This window comes from Tamandua tetradactyla, chromosome 4, assembly GCF_023851605.1.
Source record: "Tamandua tetradactyla isolate mTamTet1 chromosome 4, mTamTet1.pri, whole genome shotgun sequence".
NCBI lineage: Eukaryota > Metazoa > Chordata > Mammalia > Pilosa > Myrmecophagidae > Tamandua > Tamandua tetradactyla.
This window is the reverse complement of record NC_135330.1, coordinates 135,255,594-135,273,812: the sequence shown is the minus strand read 5'-3', so window position 1 is coordinate 135,273,812 and position 18,219 is coordinate 135,255,594. Positions and strand designations below refer to the sequence as shown.

General features: G+C 35.0%; 1 long non-coding RNA gene across 1 annotated transcript in view; it reads right to left on the bottom strand.

Moving 5' to 3' along the window:
• Positions 1 to 4,191: 4,191 nt before the first annotated feature.
• Positions 4,192 to 18,219, bottom strand: part of LOC143679369 (uncharacterized) — a 31,438-nt gene continuing 17,410 nt past the window's right edge. The window contains exons 2-3 of the long non-coding RNA XR_013173691.1: positions 5,172 to 5,353; positions 4,192 to 4,330 (exon numbers count right to left, since the gene is read on the bottom strand). This is a non-coding gene — a long non-coding RNA (uncharacterized LOC143679369). The remainder of the gene's footprint in view (positions 4,331 to 5,171; positions 5,354 to 18,219) is intronic.

Below are 18,219 nucleotides of genomic sequence, written 5' to 3'. Positions count from 1 at the left end.
TGAAAAGAAAGAGAAAGAAAGGGAGGAAGACAAGAAATAAATAAAATAACAGAGTAATTGCTACTATAATTGAGATGTGAAGATAAAAGGTCTATAAAAATGCAAATGCTGAAACACTACACATTTGGAATATCTAAGGGAAAGCTAATGTTTCATACCTGAAGCTGAATAGATTTCTCCTCAACTCCACCTGCTTCAAAAGAAAATTTATGTGAGGAAACATCTTAGATCAGAAAAAAAATTATGTTCGATAATACAGTGAATGATGGGTCTCTTTGAACCAATTATGCCAAGCAGTTATTCTTTTTGGCATCGTTATAGCCATCCAGAAAATTTATTAATGAATGGGTATTTAGCATTTTGCCTGTCTTCTTAGTACCTCTATTAAATCCCAGAATTGATCTCCAGTCCTCCAATCCTTCGTTCATAGTAAACATATCGTTATTCACCAAAAACTCTTCAGCCACAGAGTTCATACTTTTTATTGGTTGTAAACTCCAAACTAAAAGAATATCTTCCACAGAATAATGTGCTCAAGATCTCTTCAAAGTGTTCTGTAGAAGTAAGCCTACCCATCACAAAGAGCATATTACTAACTTCCTATTCCAGAAACCTTTATTTTTTTAAGCTCCTGACAGCCTACAAGTTAATTATTCTTATTCTAAGAATACTTTCTCAAAGGTAGCCTTATATAAATGACATTACTCTTTCCTTTTCATAGTGGTGTTTGTGATGCCTAGGGAATAAAGAAAAGAAAAGTGAGAAAAAAAAGAGAGGGGAGACAAAGAAAAAAATGAAACAGAAAAGAAGTGGATTGATGCTCCAAATCTTTCTTAATTTATCTTCAAAAGATACTCTATAAGACACACAGAGACATATTTTTCATTTTAAATAAATAAATGATGTAAATTCTTGGTTGCTTATAATGATAATCAAACAAACCTCAAATAATGACCTCAGTTCACATACAGAAGTTGATTTTGTTAAGTTCAATGATAAAAAAGATGGTAATAGATAACCCTTTGTTCTAGTTTGCTAACTGCCAGAATGCAATATACCAGAGATGGGATGACTTTTTAAAAAGGGGAATTTAATAAGTTGCTAGTTTACAGGTCTAAGGCTGAGAAAATGTCCCAATGAAAACAAGTCTATAGAAATGTCCTATCAAAGGCATCCAGGGAAAGATACCTCAGTTCAAGAAAGCCAATGAAGTTCATGGTTTCTTTCTCAAGTGGAAGGGCACGTGGCAAACACAGTCAGAGTTTCTCTCTCAGCTGGAAGGGCACATGGCAAACATGGCATCATCTACTAGCTTTATCTCCTGGCTTCTGGTTTCATGAAGTTCTCTGGGAGGCATTTTCCTTCTTCATCTCCAAAGGTCACTGGCTCATGGACTTTGCTTTGTGGTACTGCAGCATTCTCTGCTCTCTCTGAATCTTTTTCTTTCTCCAAAATGTTTCTGCTTTTATAGGACTCCAGAAACTTATCAAGATCCACCCAAATGGGTGGAGGCATGGCGTCACCTCACCCAGTTTAACAAATACTCTTGATTAAATCACATCATCCAGGGAGATGATCTGATTACAGTTTCAAACATACAGTATTGAATAGGGGTTATTCTGCCTTTATGAAATGGGATTTTGATTAAAACATGGCTTTTCTAGGGGGCATAGATCATTTTAAACCAGCACACCTTTCTATTCACTCCCATAGTGGAAAATAATCACCACACATGTTTCACTGTAGCGAGCTATTTTACTGAAAGATCTTGAATTGGAGCTGGAGATTTTTAGAAGATGTAATTATAGTCTTGACCGTCACTCAGTAATATTATGCCAACAGGGTAATGAAGGATTTTGACATAGTCAACAAAATAAGATATGTGCTAAAATTAAATTCTTATTCTCATGGAAATAAAATCAGATTTGGCAATTGTATTTGTGGCAAAAATCATTCACACTCAAAGCTATAACTTCTTATCCAAGGATGAAATTGAGAAATTATCTTGCAACCACAAGTTAAAAAATCTACTCTTAGGAAAGCATAAATTTGACAAGCATGCAATTTTGCTCATATTACTCAAATATCTTATAAAATCCTACTCAATTTTCCATTTTGTTGAGACTATAAGACTTAAATTAATTTTTTTAAGAATATATTCAAAATTTTAAGAATATTTTATAAACAGAAAATTACAGTACATAAATATATGTTTACATATTATCTGTCTAAATATATGAATAATACTGGAAGAATAATACTTCAAATGGATGCTTACCTATTCTTACAGGAAGCCACTAAAGAAAATTCAAATTCATTTGTATCCAAAAGGACTATATTCTTTTGGAAATGTTAGACCGCTAAGTCTACATGCTTTTATCTTAAGGTGTTCATGAAATATCTTTCTACAATCATGATTAAATACCAGGCATAGCATGGATTATCTAAGAATCTCATTTCTTAGATAACATGTTGCCTTTTCAGTAAACCTAGCAATTAGTTGATTGTGTTAAATCCAATAACTATCTTAAACAAGAGAGCATAGAAAAATCTGGATTTGAAACCTTAATAGGCAGACTTTATGAAAATCTAGGAATTAATCTTGTGTTAAAAATTATGGATCTTTTCACCACTTTTAAGCACATTCAGAGATATAATTCAGTGTAGTGTTAATTACATTTACAATGTTGTGCTACCATTATCACCATCAATTAGCAAACTTAAGTGGCATATATGTTACAAAAATAAAAATTCAAAACCAACAACCATAGGACTGTACAGCACAATGAACCCTCATGTAAACCAGGGACTATAGTTAATAATAATGTTCTGTCATCAATTGTAGTACAGATATCAAACTAATGCAGAATGTTGATAATGGTAGAGGGTTATGGGAATCTTTTATTATCTGCAAGATTTTTTCTCTGTAAACCTATAGCTTTTCTAACAAGAAAAGTATAATAAAATAAAAAGTAAAACACACCTAAGTTGAAAAAATTATATATCACTCATAATTCTTAAACATAATCTGTATAGACATTTTAAAAGTAGCTTACTGAGTTCCTGCTACTAGAATGTCCAGTAAAACCTGGATTTAAAAAAACAATCATAAGAAGAGTGGAATAAAGGCTTCCCTGCCTTTGGGAGATTGATCTAGACTTTATCAGTGCTTTCCACTTTGGACCTAATAGTCCATAATGCCTCAAAAGCTTTAGTTTTAGTTCACTTTCATTGTGAAACCAAAAAAAAAAAGTATATATATATATAAAATATATGTATGTTCAGTTTTCAACTATAGATGCATTTAAATAATATCACCAGAGCATCAAATTTCAAATTGTATCAAATGGTCCCTCACATTTCCGATGGTCAAAGTCATACCATATTCTTAATTGCCATTAACCTCCAGTTAGACTCTTAGTGTTTCTCCCAGTGAGGAAAGAAAAGCACGGCTTAAGTAAAAGCATAAAAAATAAGAGATCATTTATATAGTAATTGATGAAGAAACCATCCCAATTATATTTTGAACAGTTATTTACATCTCAAGAATGCCCTTTTAAATGTAATTACACAATATATTTATTTTGTTTAAATAATCAAATAAAATTAAAGTGCTTAGAAATTGTTTCCACCTACTGGGGAGATATCCTCATGTGTTGTTCCTTTACTATGGGAAGTTGTGCATTCATTGAAAATAAGATTTTTTAAACTCCATTTTCACTGGGCTACATTCTCTACAAATAGTAAAGGTCTAGTTATTACCAGCAGTGCTCAGTAGACATACAGGTGAAAGGCTTATGGAATATGGCATACATTTTGTTCGGAAAAGGCACTAAAGAGAAAAACACACCTGCAAGGTTATTATAAAAATATAGTTTTGCTAAAGGTACATTGCAAGGAAATTTTTTTTCTTCTTTATTTTAATTAGGCAATTCTAAACATATTTCCATGTGCAAAATACTGCAAATGGTGAGGGAAACGAGTGTAATTTAGCAACTAATAGTTTTTAAAGCAAGCTTTTAAGTTATTTCTATCGGTCTCTTGGAGTTGTACCAGCTGGTTTGCAATTACAGAGTTGCTGTAGAACGTATCATTTCGGGAGAGCTGAATTACTGGAAACTTCATTGGAGGAGGATCAAAAGCTGATAAGGGGATCTACTTAGAAGATAAAGAAAGTACAATAGGGTTGTGAAGGTTTTATTTTCAGATCATTACTTTACCTCCCAAAGACTGAATAAAACTTTTGAAACATCAGCAATCTAAAGCAATCCTCTTTCCTTTTGACCTGAACTTCTATAAACCAACTGCTGTAGTTCAATATGTTGATTTGCTAGGAACAACAAAAAAGACAAAGTAAAGAAGAAAGAAAACTGGTTTGTTGAATCAGGCAATACAAACTTTAAAGTAGTCATACATCAGGAGATGGAGAATATTGTTTATTTAATTATCTATATTCAAATTTAAATAGAGAATTCTTATGTAACATGTACCATACACTAATAACAATTATAATACAAGTGCAATATAAAATAGAATTCATATTACTAGAAATTAATAGCACAAATAGAATTTATATTATTAGTATAATAGAAAGTATTTAATGATACGCATAGAATTTGGCTAAAATAAAATGTTATCCCACACAATCTTCTCAGTCATGTCATAACACCTAATGACATTTTTCACAGACAAATTTGAAAAACTTGGTAGAACTCACAGATTTCTTTTTCTCTTATATATATTCCATGTACTTACCTTTCAGTCCCTTTCTAAAGTGGATCCATCTACTTATTTTTAGATTAAATCTCCTGTTCTCTTTTTTATCATTTTCTTTTTCCCATTCAGGCATATTTTCTCTAAAATCCCACTATACAAATTTACTCAAGCTTCTCCAGTATTGAAAAGTAAAATAAAGCAAAACAAAGCCTCTTGTCTTCTGGTGTGTCCCTCAAACATTGATTTTACTCCTTGTTTTTCATATAAGCAAAGCACAGTTCAGTGGGTGCTATCTATGTACCTTGACTTTCCTTATTCAACTCCCATTTCAATCTTATCAATGTATAGAACGTCCTCTGCCAGGGGCCCTAATTAAACTTTGGCTACTAAATCATATAAATACTTTTTTTCCTAATGTAATTCAGCAGTATTTTTCATTGTTAAGTATTGCTTACCCTCCTCAGAGTTCTCTGTTTCATTGCTTTCCTTCACATTTTTTCCTCCTACTTTCTGGCCAGTTCTTTCAGTTTTTTTTTTTTTTTTTTTGAATGACATGTCCTCCACTGAAATATTAAAGTTGATTTCTTTGTCTCATTTCTCTTCTCTCTGCACAAACTCTTCCTGAGGTTGATATACTCTTTTTTTTTTAAAGACAACAGAAAAAGAAATAAAACAATAACAGGAAAAAAAGGTTATAAAAAAAGAGTTTCTATACTCTTAAATACTAATAACTGCAAATCTATATTTCAATTCTATCTACATTTTTCATGAATGCTACAGTTATACATTCTATATTTTGTCATTTGAATGTGTAATGGCATCTTTGATGACAGCACGAAAGAAATGCAATTCATTCTCTGAAGGCACCAACAAATACATGTAACAGCCTATTGACCAAACTGGACCATGTGCAAACTGACAAAATGCTGTGGTCATGGGATTGAATGGTTTTAAGTCAAACAAGGTTTATTCACCTCTACAAATTGTGTGAGAGAAAACTCACCAAAATCATATGGCTAGAGTGGAGAAAGGGAAAATAAAGAGTGTGAGAGACAGCAAGCAAATCTCATTGTGACCATATTTGCTTTTAGAATACGATCATTTTGGTTGTATTGAATGAATGAAAAACATATTAATGTAAAATTATAGTAAATCATTATAGAACATATCTGCTATATATATATATATATATATGTATTAACATATATATTTATTTCTCATTAAGAATGTAGGAGTTAAATATTACTACTATTCTCATTTTATAAATAAGAAGTCTGATTCCAGAAAATTTAGGTGGTTTGCCTGTCCAGGATCTCACAGCTCTTCCAAGACAAAGACAGTTGTAAAGACACAGGGCCTGGAACCAGGACCTGCCCCCTCCTCTGCTAGGAGAACAAGTCTTTGCAGGGGCTGCCTACATGATAGGGACATACATTAGAAGTCTGCAGACCTTCTCAGGGGGAAACATGTCATTAAATCTCTCCTCCCCAAATCAAATCTCACAAGGCCCTGCTGAAACTCCACTGTCACCCTGTGGACCTAAACCTTTATAAGCTGTGCCTACTGCACTCTTCTCTCTCACTCTCTCTTTTGCACAGAAGATTGACTTCCGTTTCCTGACTCGCTGCCATCAGAAAGAATCTCCCCCTGTTCCTAAATCCTTAAAGATAAAAAGTGCTCAATCCCACTAAACTCACAGGTAACTCCATGCCTGGTGTGTTCTTTGGTTTGGAGGCTAACTTGGGTTGGAACAACAATTTTCAAAACCAACACTCAGGTTGACAATCCCTTCTCTTAAACAAAACTTTGTTCTAAAGAGTAAAAATTGAAGAATAATTTGTGCCCCTACTTAAACTCAATATTCTCTCCAAATGTAAGCTATTGAAGACAATTAAGTGTTTTTAAATAGGGAAATGGTTAAATAAGTTAGAATAAAAGCCTAAGAACTTACACTAAACTATCACTAAAATCAAAGAGGTAGATCTTATGTGCTGTTGGGAGAAGAGTATGTTTTCTACTCTTTGCACTTTTTTTTTTATTAATTAACGGAAAAAAAGAAATTAACCCAACATTTAGAAATCATACCATTCTACATACGCAATCAGTAATTCTTAACATCATCACATAGATGCATGATCATCGTTTCTTAGTACATTTGCATCGGTTTAGAAGAACTAGCAACACAACAGAAAAAGATATAGAATGTTAATATGCAGAAAAAAATAAAAGTAATAATAATAGTAAAAAAAAACAAATCAAAACAAAACAAAACAAAAACCTATAGCTCAGATGCAGCTTCATTCAGTGTTTTAACATGATTACTTTACAATTAGGTATTATTGTGCTGTCCATTTTTGAGTTTTTGTATCTAGTCCTGTTGCACAGTCTGTATCCCTTCAGCTTCAATTACCCATTATCTTACCCTGTTTCTAACTCCTGCTGGACTCTGTTACCAATGACATATTCCAAGTTTATTCTCGAATGTCGGTTCATATCAGTGGGACCATACAGTATTTGTCTTTTAGTTTTTGGCTAGACTCACTCAGCATAATGTTCTCTAGGTTCATCCATGTTATTATATGCTTCATAAGTTTATCCTGTCTTAAAGCTGCATAATATTCCATCGTATGTATATACCACAGTTTGTTTAGCCACTCTTCTGTTGATGGACATTTTGGCTGTTTCCATCTCTTTGCAATTGTAAATAACGCTGCTATAAACATTGGTGTGCAAATGTCCGTTTGTGTCTTTGCCCTTAAGTCCTTTGAGTAGATTCCCAGCAATGGTATTGTTGGGTCGTACAGCAATTCTATATTCAACTTTTTGAGGAACTGCCAAACTGCCTTCCACAGTGGTGGCACCATTTGACATTCCCACCAACAGTGGATAAGTGTGCCTCTTTCACCGCATCCTCTCCAGCACTTGTCATTTTCTGTTTTGTTGATAATGGCCATTCTGGTGGGTGTGAGATGATATCTCATTGTGGTTTTGATTTGCATTTCTCTAATGGCCAGGGACATTGAGCATCTCTTCATGTGCCTTTTGGCCATTTGTATTTCCTCTTCTGATAGGTGTCTGTTCAAGTCTTTTTCCCATTATGTAATTGGGTTGTCTGTCTTTTTGTTGTTGAGTTGAATAATCTCTTTATAAATTCCGGATACTAGACCTTTATCTGATATGTCATTTCCAAATATTGTCTCCCATTGTGTAGGCTGTCTTTCTACTTTCTTGATGAAGTTCTTTGATACACAAAAGTGTTTAATTTTGAGGAGTTACCATTTATTTATTTCCTTCTTCAGTGCTCTTGCTTTAGGTTTAAGGTCCATAAAACTGCCTCCAATTGTAAGTTTCATAAGATATCTCCCTACATTTTTCTCTAACTGTTTTATGGTCTTAGACCTAATGTTTAGATCTTTGATCCATTTTGAGTTAACTTTTGTATAGGGTGTGAGAGATGGGTCTTCTTTCATTCTTTTGCATATGGATATCCAGTTCTCTAGGCACCATTTATTGAAGAGACTGTTCTGTCCCAGGTGACTTGGCTTGACTGCCTTATCAAAGATCAAATGTCCATAGATGAGAAGGTCTATATCTGAGCACTCTATTTGATTCCATAGGTCGATATATCTGTCTTTATGCCAATAACATGCTGTTATGACCACTGTGGCTTCATAATATGCCTTAAAGTCAGGCAGCACGAGACCTCCAGCTTCATTTTTTTTCCTCAAGATATTTTTAGCAATTCGGGGCACCCTGCCCTTCCAGATGAATTTGCTTATTGGTTTTTCTATTTCTGAAAAATAAGTTGTTGGGATTTTGATTGGTATTGCATTGAATCTGTAAATCAATTTAGGTAGGACTGACATCTTAACTATATTTAGTCTTCCAATCCATGAACACAGTATGCCCTTCTATCTATTTAGGTCTTCTGTGATTTCTTTTAACAGTTTTTTGTAGTTTTCTTTATATATGTTTTTTGTCTTTTTAGTTAAGTTTATTCCTAGGTATTTCATTCTTTTAGTTGCAATTGTAAATGGGATTTGTTTCTTGATTTCCCCCTCAGCTTGTTCATTACTAGTATATAGAAATGCTACAGATTTTTGAATGTTGATCTTGTAACCAGCTACTTTGCTGTACTCATTTATTAGCTCTAGTAGTTTTGTTGTGGATTTTTCTGGGTTTTTGACGTATAATATCATATCATCTGCAAACAGTGATAATTTTACTTCTTCCTTTCCAATTTTGATGCCTTGTATTTCTTTTTCTTGTCTAATTGCTCTGGCTAGAACCTCCAACACAATGTTGAATAATAGTGGTGATAGTGGACATCCTTGTCTTGTTCCTGATCTTAGGGGGAAAGTTTTCAATTTTTCCCCATTGAGGATGATATTAGCTGTGGGTTTTTCATATATTCCCTCTATCATTTTAAGGAAGTTCCCTTGTATTCCTATCTTTTGAAGTGTTTTCAACAGGAAAGGATGTTGAATCTTGTCAAATGCCTTCTCTGCGTCAATTGAGATGATCATGTGATTTTTCTGCTTTGATTTGTTGATATGGTGTATTACATTAATTGATTTTCTTATGTTGAACCATCCTTGCATACCTGGGATGAATCCTACTTGGTCATGATGTATAATTCTTTTAATGTGTTGTTGGATACGATTTGCTAGAATTTTATTGAGGATTTTTGCATCTATATTCATTAGAGAGATTGGTCTCTAGTTTTCTTTTAGTGTAATATCTTTGCCTGGTTTTGGTATGAGGGTGATGTTGGCTTCATAGAATGAATTAGGTAGTTTTCCCTCCACTTCGATTTTTTTGAAGAGTTTGAGGAGAGTTGGTACTAATTCTTTCTGGAATGTTTGGTAGAATTCACATGTGAAGCCATCTGGTCCTGGACTTTTCTTTTTAGGAAGCTTTTGAATGACTAATTCAATTTCTTTACTTGTGATTGGTTTGTTGAGGTCATCTAAGTCTTCTTGAGTCAAAGTTGGTTGTTCATGCCTTTCCAGGAACCCATCCATTTCATCTAAATTGTTGTATTTATTTGCGTAAAGTTGTTCATAGTATCCTGTTATTACCTCCTTTATTTCTGTGAGGTCAGTAGTTATGTCTCCTCTTCCATTTCTGATCTTATTTATTTGCATCCTCTCTCTTCTTGTTTTTGTCAATCTTGCTAAGGTCCCATCAATCTTATTGATTTTTTCATAGAACCAACTTCTGGTCTTATTGATTTTCTCTATTGTTTCCATGTTTTCAATTTCACTTATTTCTGCTCTAATCTTTGTTATTTCTTTCCTTTTGCTTGCTTTGGGATTAGTTTGCTGTTCTTTCTCCAGTTCTTCCAAGTGGACAGTTAAGTCCTGAATTTTTGCCTCTTCTTCTTTTCTGATATAGGCATTTAGGGCAATAAATTTCCCTCTTAGCACTGCCTTTGCTGCATCCCATAAGTTTTGATATGTTGTGTTTTCATTTTCATTTGCCTCGAGGTATTTGCTAATTTCTCTTGCAATTTCTTCTTTGACCCACTCGTTGTTTAAGAGTGTGTTGTTGAGCCTCCACGTATTTGTGAATTTTCTGGCACTCTGGCTATTATTGATTTCCAACTTCATTCCTTTTGATCTGAGAAAGTGTTGTGTATGATTTCAATCTTTTTAAATTTGTTAAGACTTGCTTTGTGACCCAGCATATGGTCTATCTTTGAGAATGATCCATGAGCACTTGAGAAAAAGGTGTATCCTGCTGTTGTGGGATGTAATGTCCTATAAATGTCTGTTAAGTCTAGCTCATTTATAGTAATATTCAGATTCTCTATTTCTTTATTGATCCTCTGTCTAGATGTTCTGTCCATTGATGAGAGTGGTGAATTGAAGTCTCCAACTACTATGGTATATGAGTCTATTTGCCTTTTCAGTGTTTGCAGTGTATTCCTCACGTATTTTGGGGCATTCTGGTTTGGTGCGTAAATATTTATGATTGCTGTGTCTTCTTGTTTAATTGTTCCTTTTATTAGTATATAGTGTCCTTCTTTTCTCTTTTAACTGTTTTACATTTGAAGTCTAATTTGTTGTATATTAGTATAGCCACTCCTGCTCTTTTCTGGTTGTTATTTGCATGAAATATCTTTTCCCAACCTTTCACTTTCAACCTATGTTTATCTTTGGGTCTAAGATGTGTTTCCTGTAGACAACATATAGAAGGATCCTGTTTTTCAATCCATTCTGCCAGTCTATGTCTTTTGATTGGGGAATTCAGTCCATTGACATTTAGTGTTATTACTGTTTGGATAATATTTTCCTCTAACATTTTGCCTTTTGTATTATATATATCATATCTGACTTTCCTTCTTTCTACACTCTTCTCCATACCTCTCTCTTCTGTCTTTTCAGTTCTGACTCTAGTGCTCCCTTTAGTATTTCTTGCAGAGCTGGTCTCTTGGTCACAAATTCTCTCAGTGACTTTTTGCCTGAGAAATTTTTAATTTCTCCCTCATTTTTAAAGGACAATTTTGCTGGATATAGGAGTCTTGGTTGGCAGTTTTTCTCTTTTAGTAATTTAAATATATCATCCCACTGTCTTCTAGCTTCCATGTTTTCTGCTGAGAAATCTGCACATAGTCTTATTGGGTTTCCCTTGCATGTGATGGATTGTTTTTCTCTTGCTGCTTTCAAGATCCTCTCTTTCTCTTTGACCTCTGACATTCTAACTAGTAAGTGTCTTGGAGAACACCTATTTGGGTCTAATCTCTTTGGGGTGTGCTGCACTTCTTGGATCTGTAATTTTAGGTCTTTCATAAGAGTTGGGAAATTTTCAGTGCTTATTTTTTCCATTAGTTTTTCTCCTCCTTTTCCCTTCTCTTCTCCTTCTGGGACACCCACAACACGTATATTTGTGCAGTTCATATTGTCCTTGAGTTCCCTGATACCCTGTTCAAATTTTTCCATTCTTTTCCTGATAGTTTCTTTTTCTTTTTGGAATTCAGATGTTCCATCCTCCAAATCACTAATTCTATCTTCTGTCTCTTTAAATCTATCATTGTAGGTATCCATTGTTTTTTCCATCCTTTCTACTTTATCCTTCACTTCCATAAGTTCTGTGATTTGTTTTTTCAGTTTTTCTATTTCTTCTTTTTGTTCAGCCCGTGTCTTCTTCATGTCCTCCCTCAGTTTATCAATTTCATTTTTGAAGAGATTTTCCATTTCTGTTCATATATTCAGAATTAGTTTTCTCAGCTCCTGTATCTCATTTGAACTATTGGTTTGTTACTTTGACTGGGCCATATTTTCAATCCTCTGAGCGTGGTCCGTTATCTTCTGGTGGCATCTGGGCATTTAGTCCCTGGGTGTTGGACCCAACATGTTGGAAGATTTTTCTGTGAAATCTCTGGGTTCTGTTTTTCTTATCCTGCCCAGTAAGTGGTGCTCGAGGCACACGTTTGTCTCACGTGTTTGGAAGGGATCCCCCCGGTCACCGTTCTCTGTGGCCTGGGGATTTCTGATCCAATTCTCTCAGTTGGTCCGGGGGGGCCGCGCGTGTTGGGGGCGCCAGCTGCCGCGGCTTGAGGGGACCCTGTGGCTCCTTTATTAATGCCCCATTGGTGTTTGGTTGGACCCAGTCCCTGTCACTGTCGGAAATTCCCTCCTCTCCCTGGAGGGGTGCCGGTCGCCGGCCGCCGTGGCCCGGGGAACTTGCCACCGGACCAGGATGCCGCCTGTGGGGGAGGGGCACCAGTCGCCGGCCGCCGCGGCCTGGGGAACTCGCCACTGGACCAGGAAGCCTCCTACGGGGGAGGGTCACTGGTTGCCGGCCACCGCGGCTTGGGTAGCCCTCTGATCCGAGACTTGTACCCGGTCCAGGAAGCTGCCCGCAAAAGAGGGGAGCTGGCCGCCGCGGCTTGGGAAACTTGCCTCTCTGAGACTCTCAGTCGGCCTGGGAAGGAGGGAGGGAGGAGCTCCGGCCCCCAGCTGCCGCGGTTCGGGGAAGTGTGTACCGCTTGGGGATCTCACCGCAGCAGAGTCTTGCAGTCAGTCTAGCCAGTCCAGACTGGGGTACACTGTGTGTCCATTCCATGCCGTGGCCCCGGGAGCTGTTCTGCACTGTTTCTGTTCACCTAGTAGTTGCTCTGGAGGAGGAACTAAGACGCGCGTACCTTACTAAGCTGCCATCTTGGCCCCGCCCCTCTTTGCACTTTTTAGATGCATTTGTAGGATCACACACACCACTGTTTTCCCCCATGGACAAGCATTATCTTCTGACTCTCTAAGTTAGCATGGCTTGTCTCAAGTACCCTTAAACCTACTCAGACTTGACTATTTTCCTGACATTTAATTAATTGTGGTTCACCAGTACTACCACAGAACTAGATTTATTTGCACTACACATTGAAAAAAATATTTGAAACTTCTGTCTTGTGAATGGAATCTCACCCTGATTTGTAGCATTGAGATGAAATTTTATTTTATCATTTTGGAGAATTTGGAAGAGAATAAAATGCATAGGCTCTAACTCCCATTTTACTAAGATGTGGATCATTTATAAAGGAAATGATTGTCAATAGCATTGATTAATTCATATATCATGAATTGTTTTATGAGTCCTAAAATAGTTGTTAAACAGACCTATCCTAGACATGAAACTTATTTTTGCCACAAATTTCATGGCTTTTTTTTTTTTTGCTTTTGGGTTATTGTATTGAGTTATCAAACAATTTGAATATAGTTTGGAAAATTTTTTATGCTAAATAAGTATCCCTGGAGTGATGAATTATATTTATTTCTACTCACACTGTTACAGTTTTTTTCATTGTGTCTGAGTGAGAATCAGAGACATTTGTAAATTTTAATAGACAACTATCACATGATATTATTGTTATTCACTTACCATTCAGTTCTTTGTTGATATTTGCATAAATATTTAGTATGTTTAAAAACATTTTAAATAAGTACCTATTGAGTTAGGCTTGAATTTTCACATTCATTAAATATACTCGAAAAGTTAAAACAAGTTCATTTTTGATTTCCTTGGGAATACTGCATACAGTTTTCCATGCTGTTTCTCTTTCTAGATATATCCAGAAATACAAAGCTAATATTCAACAAAGTGTAGTATACTATTTTAATCAGATCTTGGTTAGAGTTATTGTTTATTTATCTATCTTTAACAAGCAAATGTTTTTGCATGGCAAAAGGAGAAATGACCAATGTATGCATATATTTGACAGACTACAGACATTTAAAATTATATATCACAATGTGCATGTATTGATATATTTATTTAACAAACATGTATATAGCATTTATTATATCTAGGCACTGTTCTAATTGCTTTACATATATTAACTTATTCAGACTTTACAACCAGCCCATGAAATAGATGATGGTTTAGAGATGAGGTATTAGGGTCAATAGGATATTAAATAACTACTAGCAACACAGAGTCAGATATCAAGCCTCAAGTTCTGGCTCTAGAGTCTGTCCTTTCAGCCACATTATCACGTTTCCTCCCAGAGGGCTTAACACACTTTTGGAGAAGAAAGTTTTCATTCATAGATCTAAATGTATTTACTTATATATCTCAGTTTCCCTGTTTGCTAAATAAGGGAATTGGGTTAAGATTTCTATTAAGACTTTACCTATCTAAGTTGTTCTATAAATGAAATCTTCTGATTTAATTTATATTTATTGGTGCATGATAGTTTGGGGGTCTTGGAAAAGATGCTACAAGTTTCTGTTTAAATCTACCCTTTCCTAGGTAAAAGTGAAGGTCATACCTTGTGAATGACCAGGCTACAGAAGTTTAGTTCCCTCCTTCTCCTTGTTGAGGTTACTGTGTGTATCATTTTATGTTCTCATTGAGACTGGACAAAGGTAATGAGTTGTCTGCCCAGTGTGCTCAAATGACCAATTCCTGGGACACTAGGATTTCAAAGAGAGAAAGAGTTTAACGTTAGCTCTGAAGCAGGGCAGCAGATGGCCTATTGACCCAAATATCTGCCTCCCAGAGTAAAGAGGCTTCAAGGTTTCTATGGAATCTAATGGGGGGGGGGTGTGAAATCATTATAATTTCAGTAGCAAGTGTAAGCAGAAACAACTTAGAAATGTAAAGGACTGAAACTGAGGCTGAAACCAAGTTCCAGCTCCTCCGCTAACATTAGGTTGTTTGCCCTCACAAATTCTAAAGGAAAAAAATGGACAAAGACACAAGGGTTTTTACAGTCATCCTTAGTGGCCAGGGCAGCTGGATCAATTAAGAGATTTCATACATTTTCTCTCTGTCTACTCTTATATGCCAGAAAGATAAAAGAATATTCATATATTTCAGTAGTCATAATCATTCATTAAATCCTGACTCCTTGGTTATATCATTTTAGGGATATGAACACTAATTAGACAAATATTTGATGAGGTCAAGTGGAAATAAGCCTAGGAGTATCAGAATCATCCTCTCTACTTTTAGTTAGATATTTTAATTAGAAAATATCAATAGTGATTTATTTCACTTAGTTTTTAATGGTAAGATTAAAATTTCAAATAGTTAACATAATAAAATTTTGAAAAAAAAGAAAATTGAAAAGGAACAGTGTAATAAGCTTTTTGTTTAAAGTAGCATTAAACTGTAACTATGTTTAAGAGCTCATCACCATTAACATGTCCTGTTCTAGGGTTCCTGGCACAGTGTCTTTCTTTGGCACTTCTGTGGATCTCTATCCATCTGCCTCCTTTTTGTTGTCTTCCTGAGCACTCTGACTCCTTCCTGAACACCTCAGTAATAGCCCATTGGCACATACCATAGTTTTCATCTTCTTTTGGGAACAAATACATAAATACTATTATGTGTTACTTGATTTGTCAGTTTGTGACCTTTACATTTGGATAACTTATTTAAGCACAGCAATTTTGTCTCATACTGTTTCTATAATTTTTTTTTAGATGACATGTTACTGCCTTCTAGCAGTGATTATATAAGGCTAATGTCATAGCAATTTTTTGCATTCTATGTAGTGGGGGGGCGTCACATTTCACTCTTTTCCATGTAAATATCCCATTATCACAGCACCATTTGTTGATTTTTTTTTTTTTTTTTGAGTGCATGGGCTGGGAATCAAACACAACAGGTAAGGTTTCTACCACTGAAATACTCGTGCATCCCCCAAGCCATATTAATTTTAACTTGCTTTGAACACATACTTATTTCTTAGAAATATAAAGAATATTTTCTAGTCCTTTGAATACAAATACAATCTGTTTCAGTGATAATTTTGTCATGAATTAAAAAGAAGCTAATGATCCATATTATTAATTGCTTATCAATTCTGGAAAAAAAATTGCTTCATTTAAAACCTTGATTACTGATAATAATGTATTCAATTTTTTCTCTCCAGAGCTTCCATTATCACAAGTTTGATGCATACTTTATGACTAACAGATTTATATTATAGTATCCCCATTAAGTTTTCAGAATTTTACTTCTCCTTGTATTTGAGTTTTTACACAAAATGGAAATCTACTTCATGAAATCTTTTTAATAATTCTAACATTGATATTGTTGATGAAGTATTTTATTCAACAGGAATAATGCTGCTTAAATATTTGTAAGATATATATAATTGTATAAATATATATTTTTGAAAAGATCATTATTTTTCATTTGTTCATATTCTTTTTTTGCCTCTTTAGTCTTTACTACTTCTATTCAGTTAATAATTAATAATAAAGATGTCTCTTTATGTTCATATCATAAATTACCATAATAAATACCATACACAGTTTTCGGACTCTATTTCAAATGAGATAGATGAAATAATGTAAGCCATGGTATTATTCCTCACAGTTGCTCAAAAATCTGATGCATTTTTTTTTTTATTTTTTAATTTTTATGGTACCAGGAAGTGTAGACTAACTGAACCCAGGTGCCACCTGGACAAAATAGTAAGATAAAGGGGCCTGCAACTATTACCAGAGAGGTATATAAAGCCTACAAACATTAAAATAGAACACCATCAGCTAATACAGCCCAAAATAATTATGTGATTTATTCTGATGAATTTTAGGTCCAAATGATAAAATTTAAGGTAAAGGGGGTTATAATAGTCATTTGTTTATAATCTTATGATGGCATCTGGTTTAGTTTGCTAATACATTCAGAATGTAATATACCAGAAATTAATGGTTTTTATAAAGGGAATTTATTAAGGTCAAGTTTGCAGTTCTAAGGTCATAAAAATGTCCAGCCAAGGTATCCAGAGAAAGATATCTTGATTCAAGAAAGACAGATCTGGGAAGGCACATGGCTGGTATCTGCTCATTCTTTGGTTTCTGGTTTCAAACAGATTCCCCAGGGGTGCCTTCTTTCTGAATCTCTAAACATCTCTGTCTGTGTCAGCTCTGAGCTTTTTCCAAAATGGCTCCTTCGTAAAGGACTCCAGTAAGCTGACCACCTTGAATGGGTGGGGACACATCGACACATCTACATGGAAACCACCTAATCAAAAGGTCCCATCCACAATGGGTCACATCTCCATGCAAACAGTTTAATCACATGGATCCCACTCAACAGCAATGCTTCAGGATTAAAGAACATGGCTTTTCTGCAGTGCACAAGAGTTTCAAACCTACACAGCATCCTTAGCGGTTCAGATACAGAAATTTCCTTGCAAGGACATTCTTCTCCTTGGAGGGTGGAGGCGGGGATTTAGTCAGAAGGCATCATTTATAGAGGAGCTCCAGCAAAGTGTTTGGATTTGGATTGTTCTCTGAGATTTTCAAGTCAGATTTTTTGTGTGTGCTCCCAGCAAACATCCACATATGAGTTTTCATAAAACAGACGTTGGGTTCAGTCAAAGATAAGTTTCTTTTGATTTATTTTTCATCTAGACCTTTCTGGAGGTCATATCAGCCAAGCAGGCTGTAGTTGGCTGAGAGTTGCTGTAGTGTGCAGTTACAGCAACAATTAAACATGTCTTTGTAAAAACGATCAACAGTATTTAAAAAAAAAGTTACAATATAAAGATGTAAATGGACTAATTGATGAACTTAACTACCATGCTAATCATGTCCTGGAACAGTGGGTTACTCAGACCAAGTTTTGCAAGGGGTTTTGGGGGTCTTTAACAGCTTATGTTTATGTATCACTACTATAGTGATATATAAACTAAAGCTGAATGGAGGCACAGAGAAACATTGTTTCTCATGAGATGTTTCTGTGTGCCTCCATTCAGTTTTAGTTTGGATTAAAGAATAAGAAAATATAATGTCTTATTCTCTCACTGCTTCCTAATTAATAATCCTACTGAAGAGAAGCCGACTCAATCGATATACATTTCTGAGTAAGTTCTGATCCCAGTGGTCAAACTGAAGTGAAACATACTATAAAACTTAGCCACCAAGGGCATTCCCATAGAAACTCTTATTAGGCAACTCCTTTAGGAGATTTGGGGGACTTCGTAAGCTACTAAATTAATATGTCTAGCTATACATATGCATACACAGATATCTTATGCACATA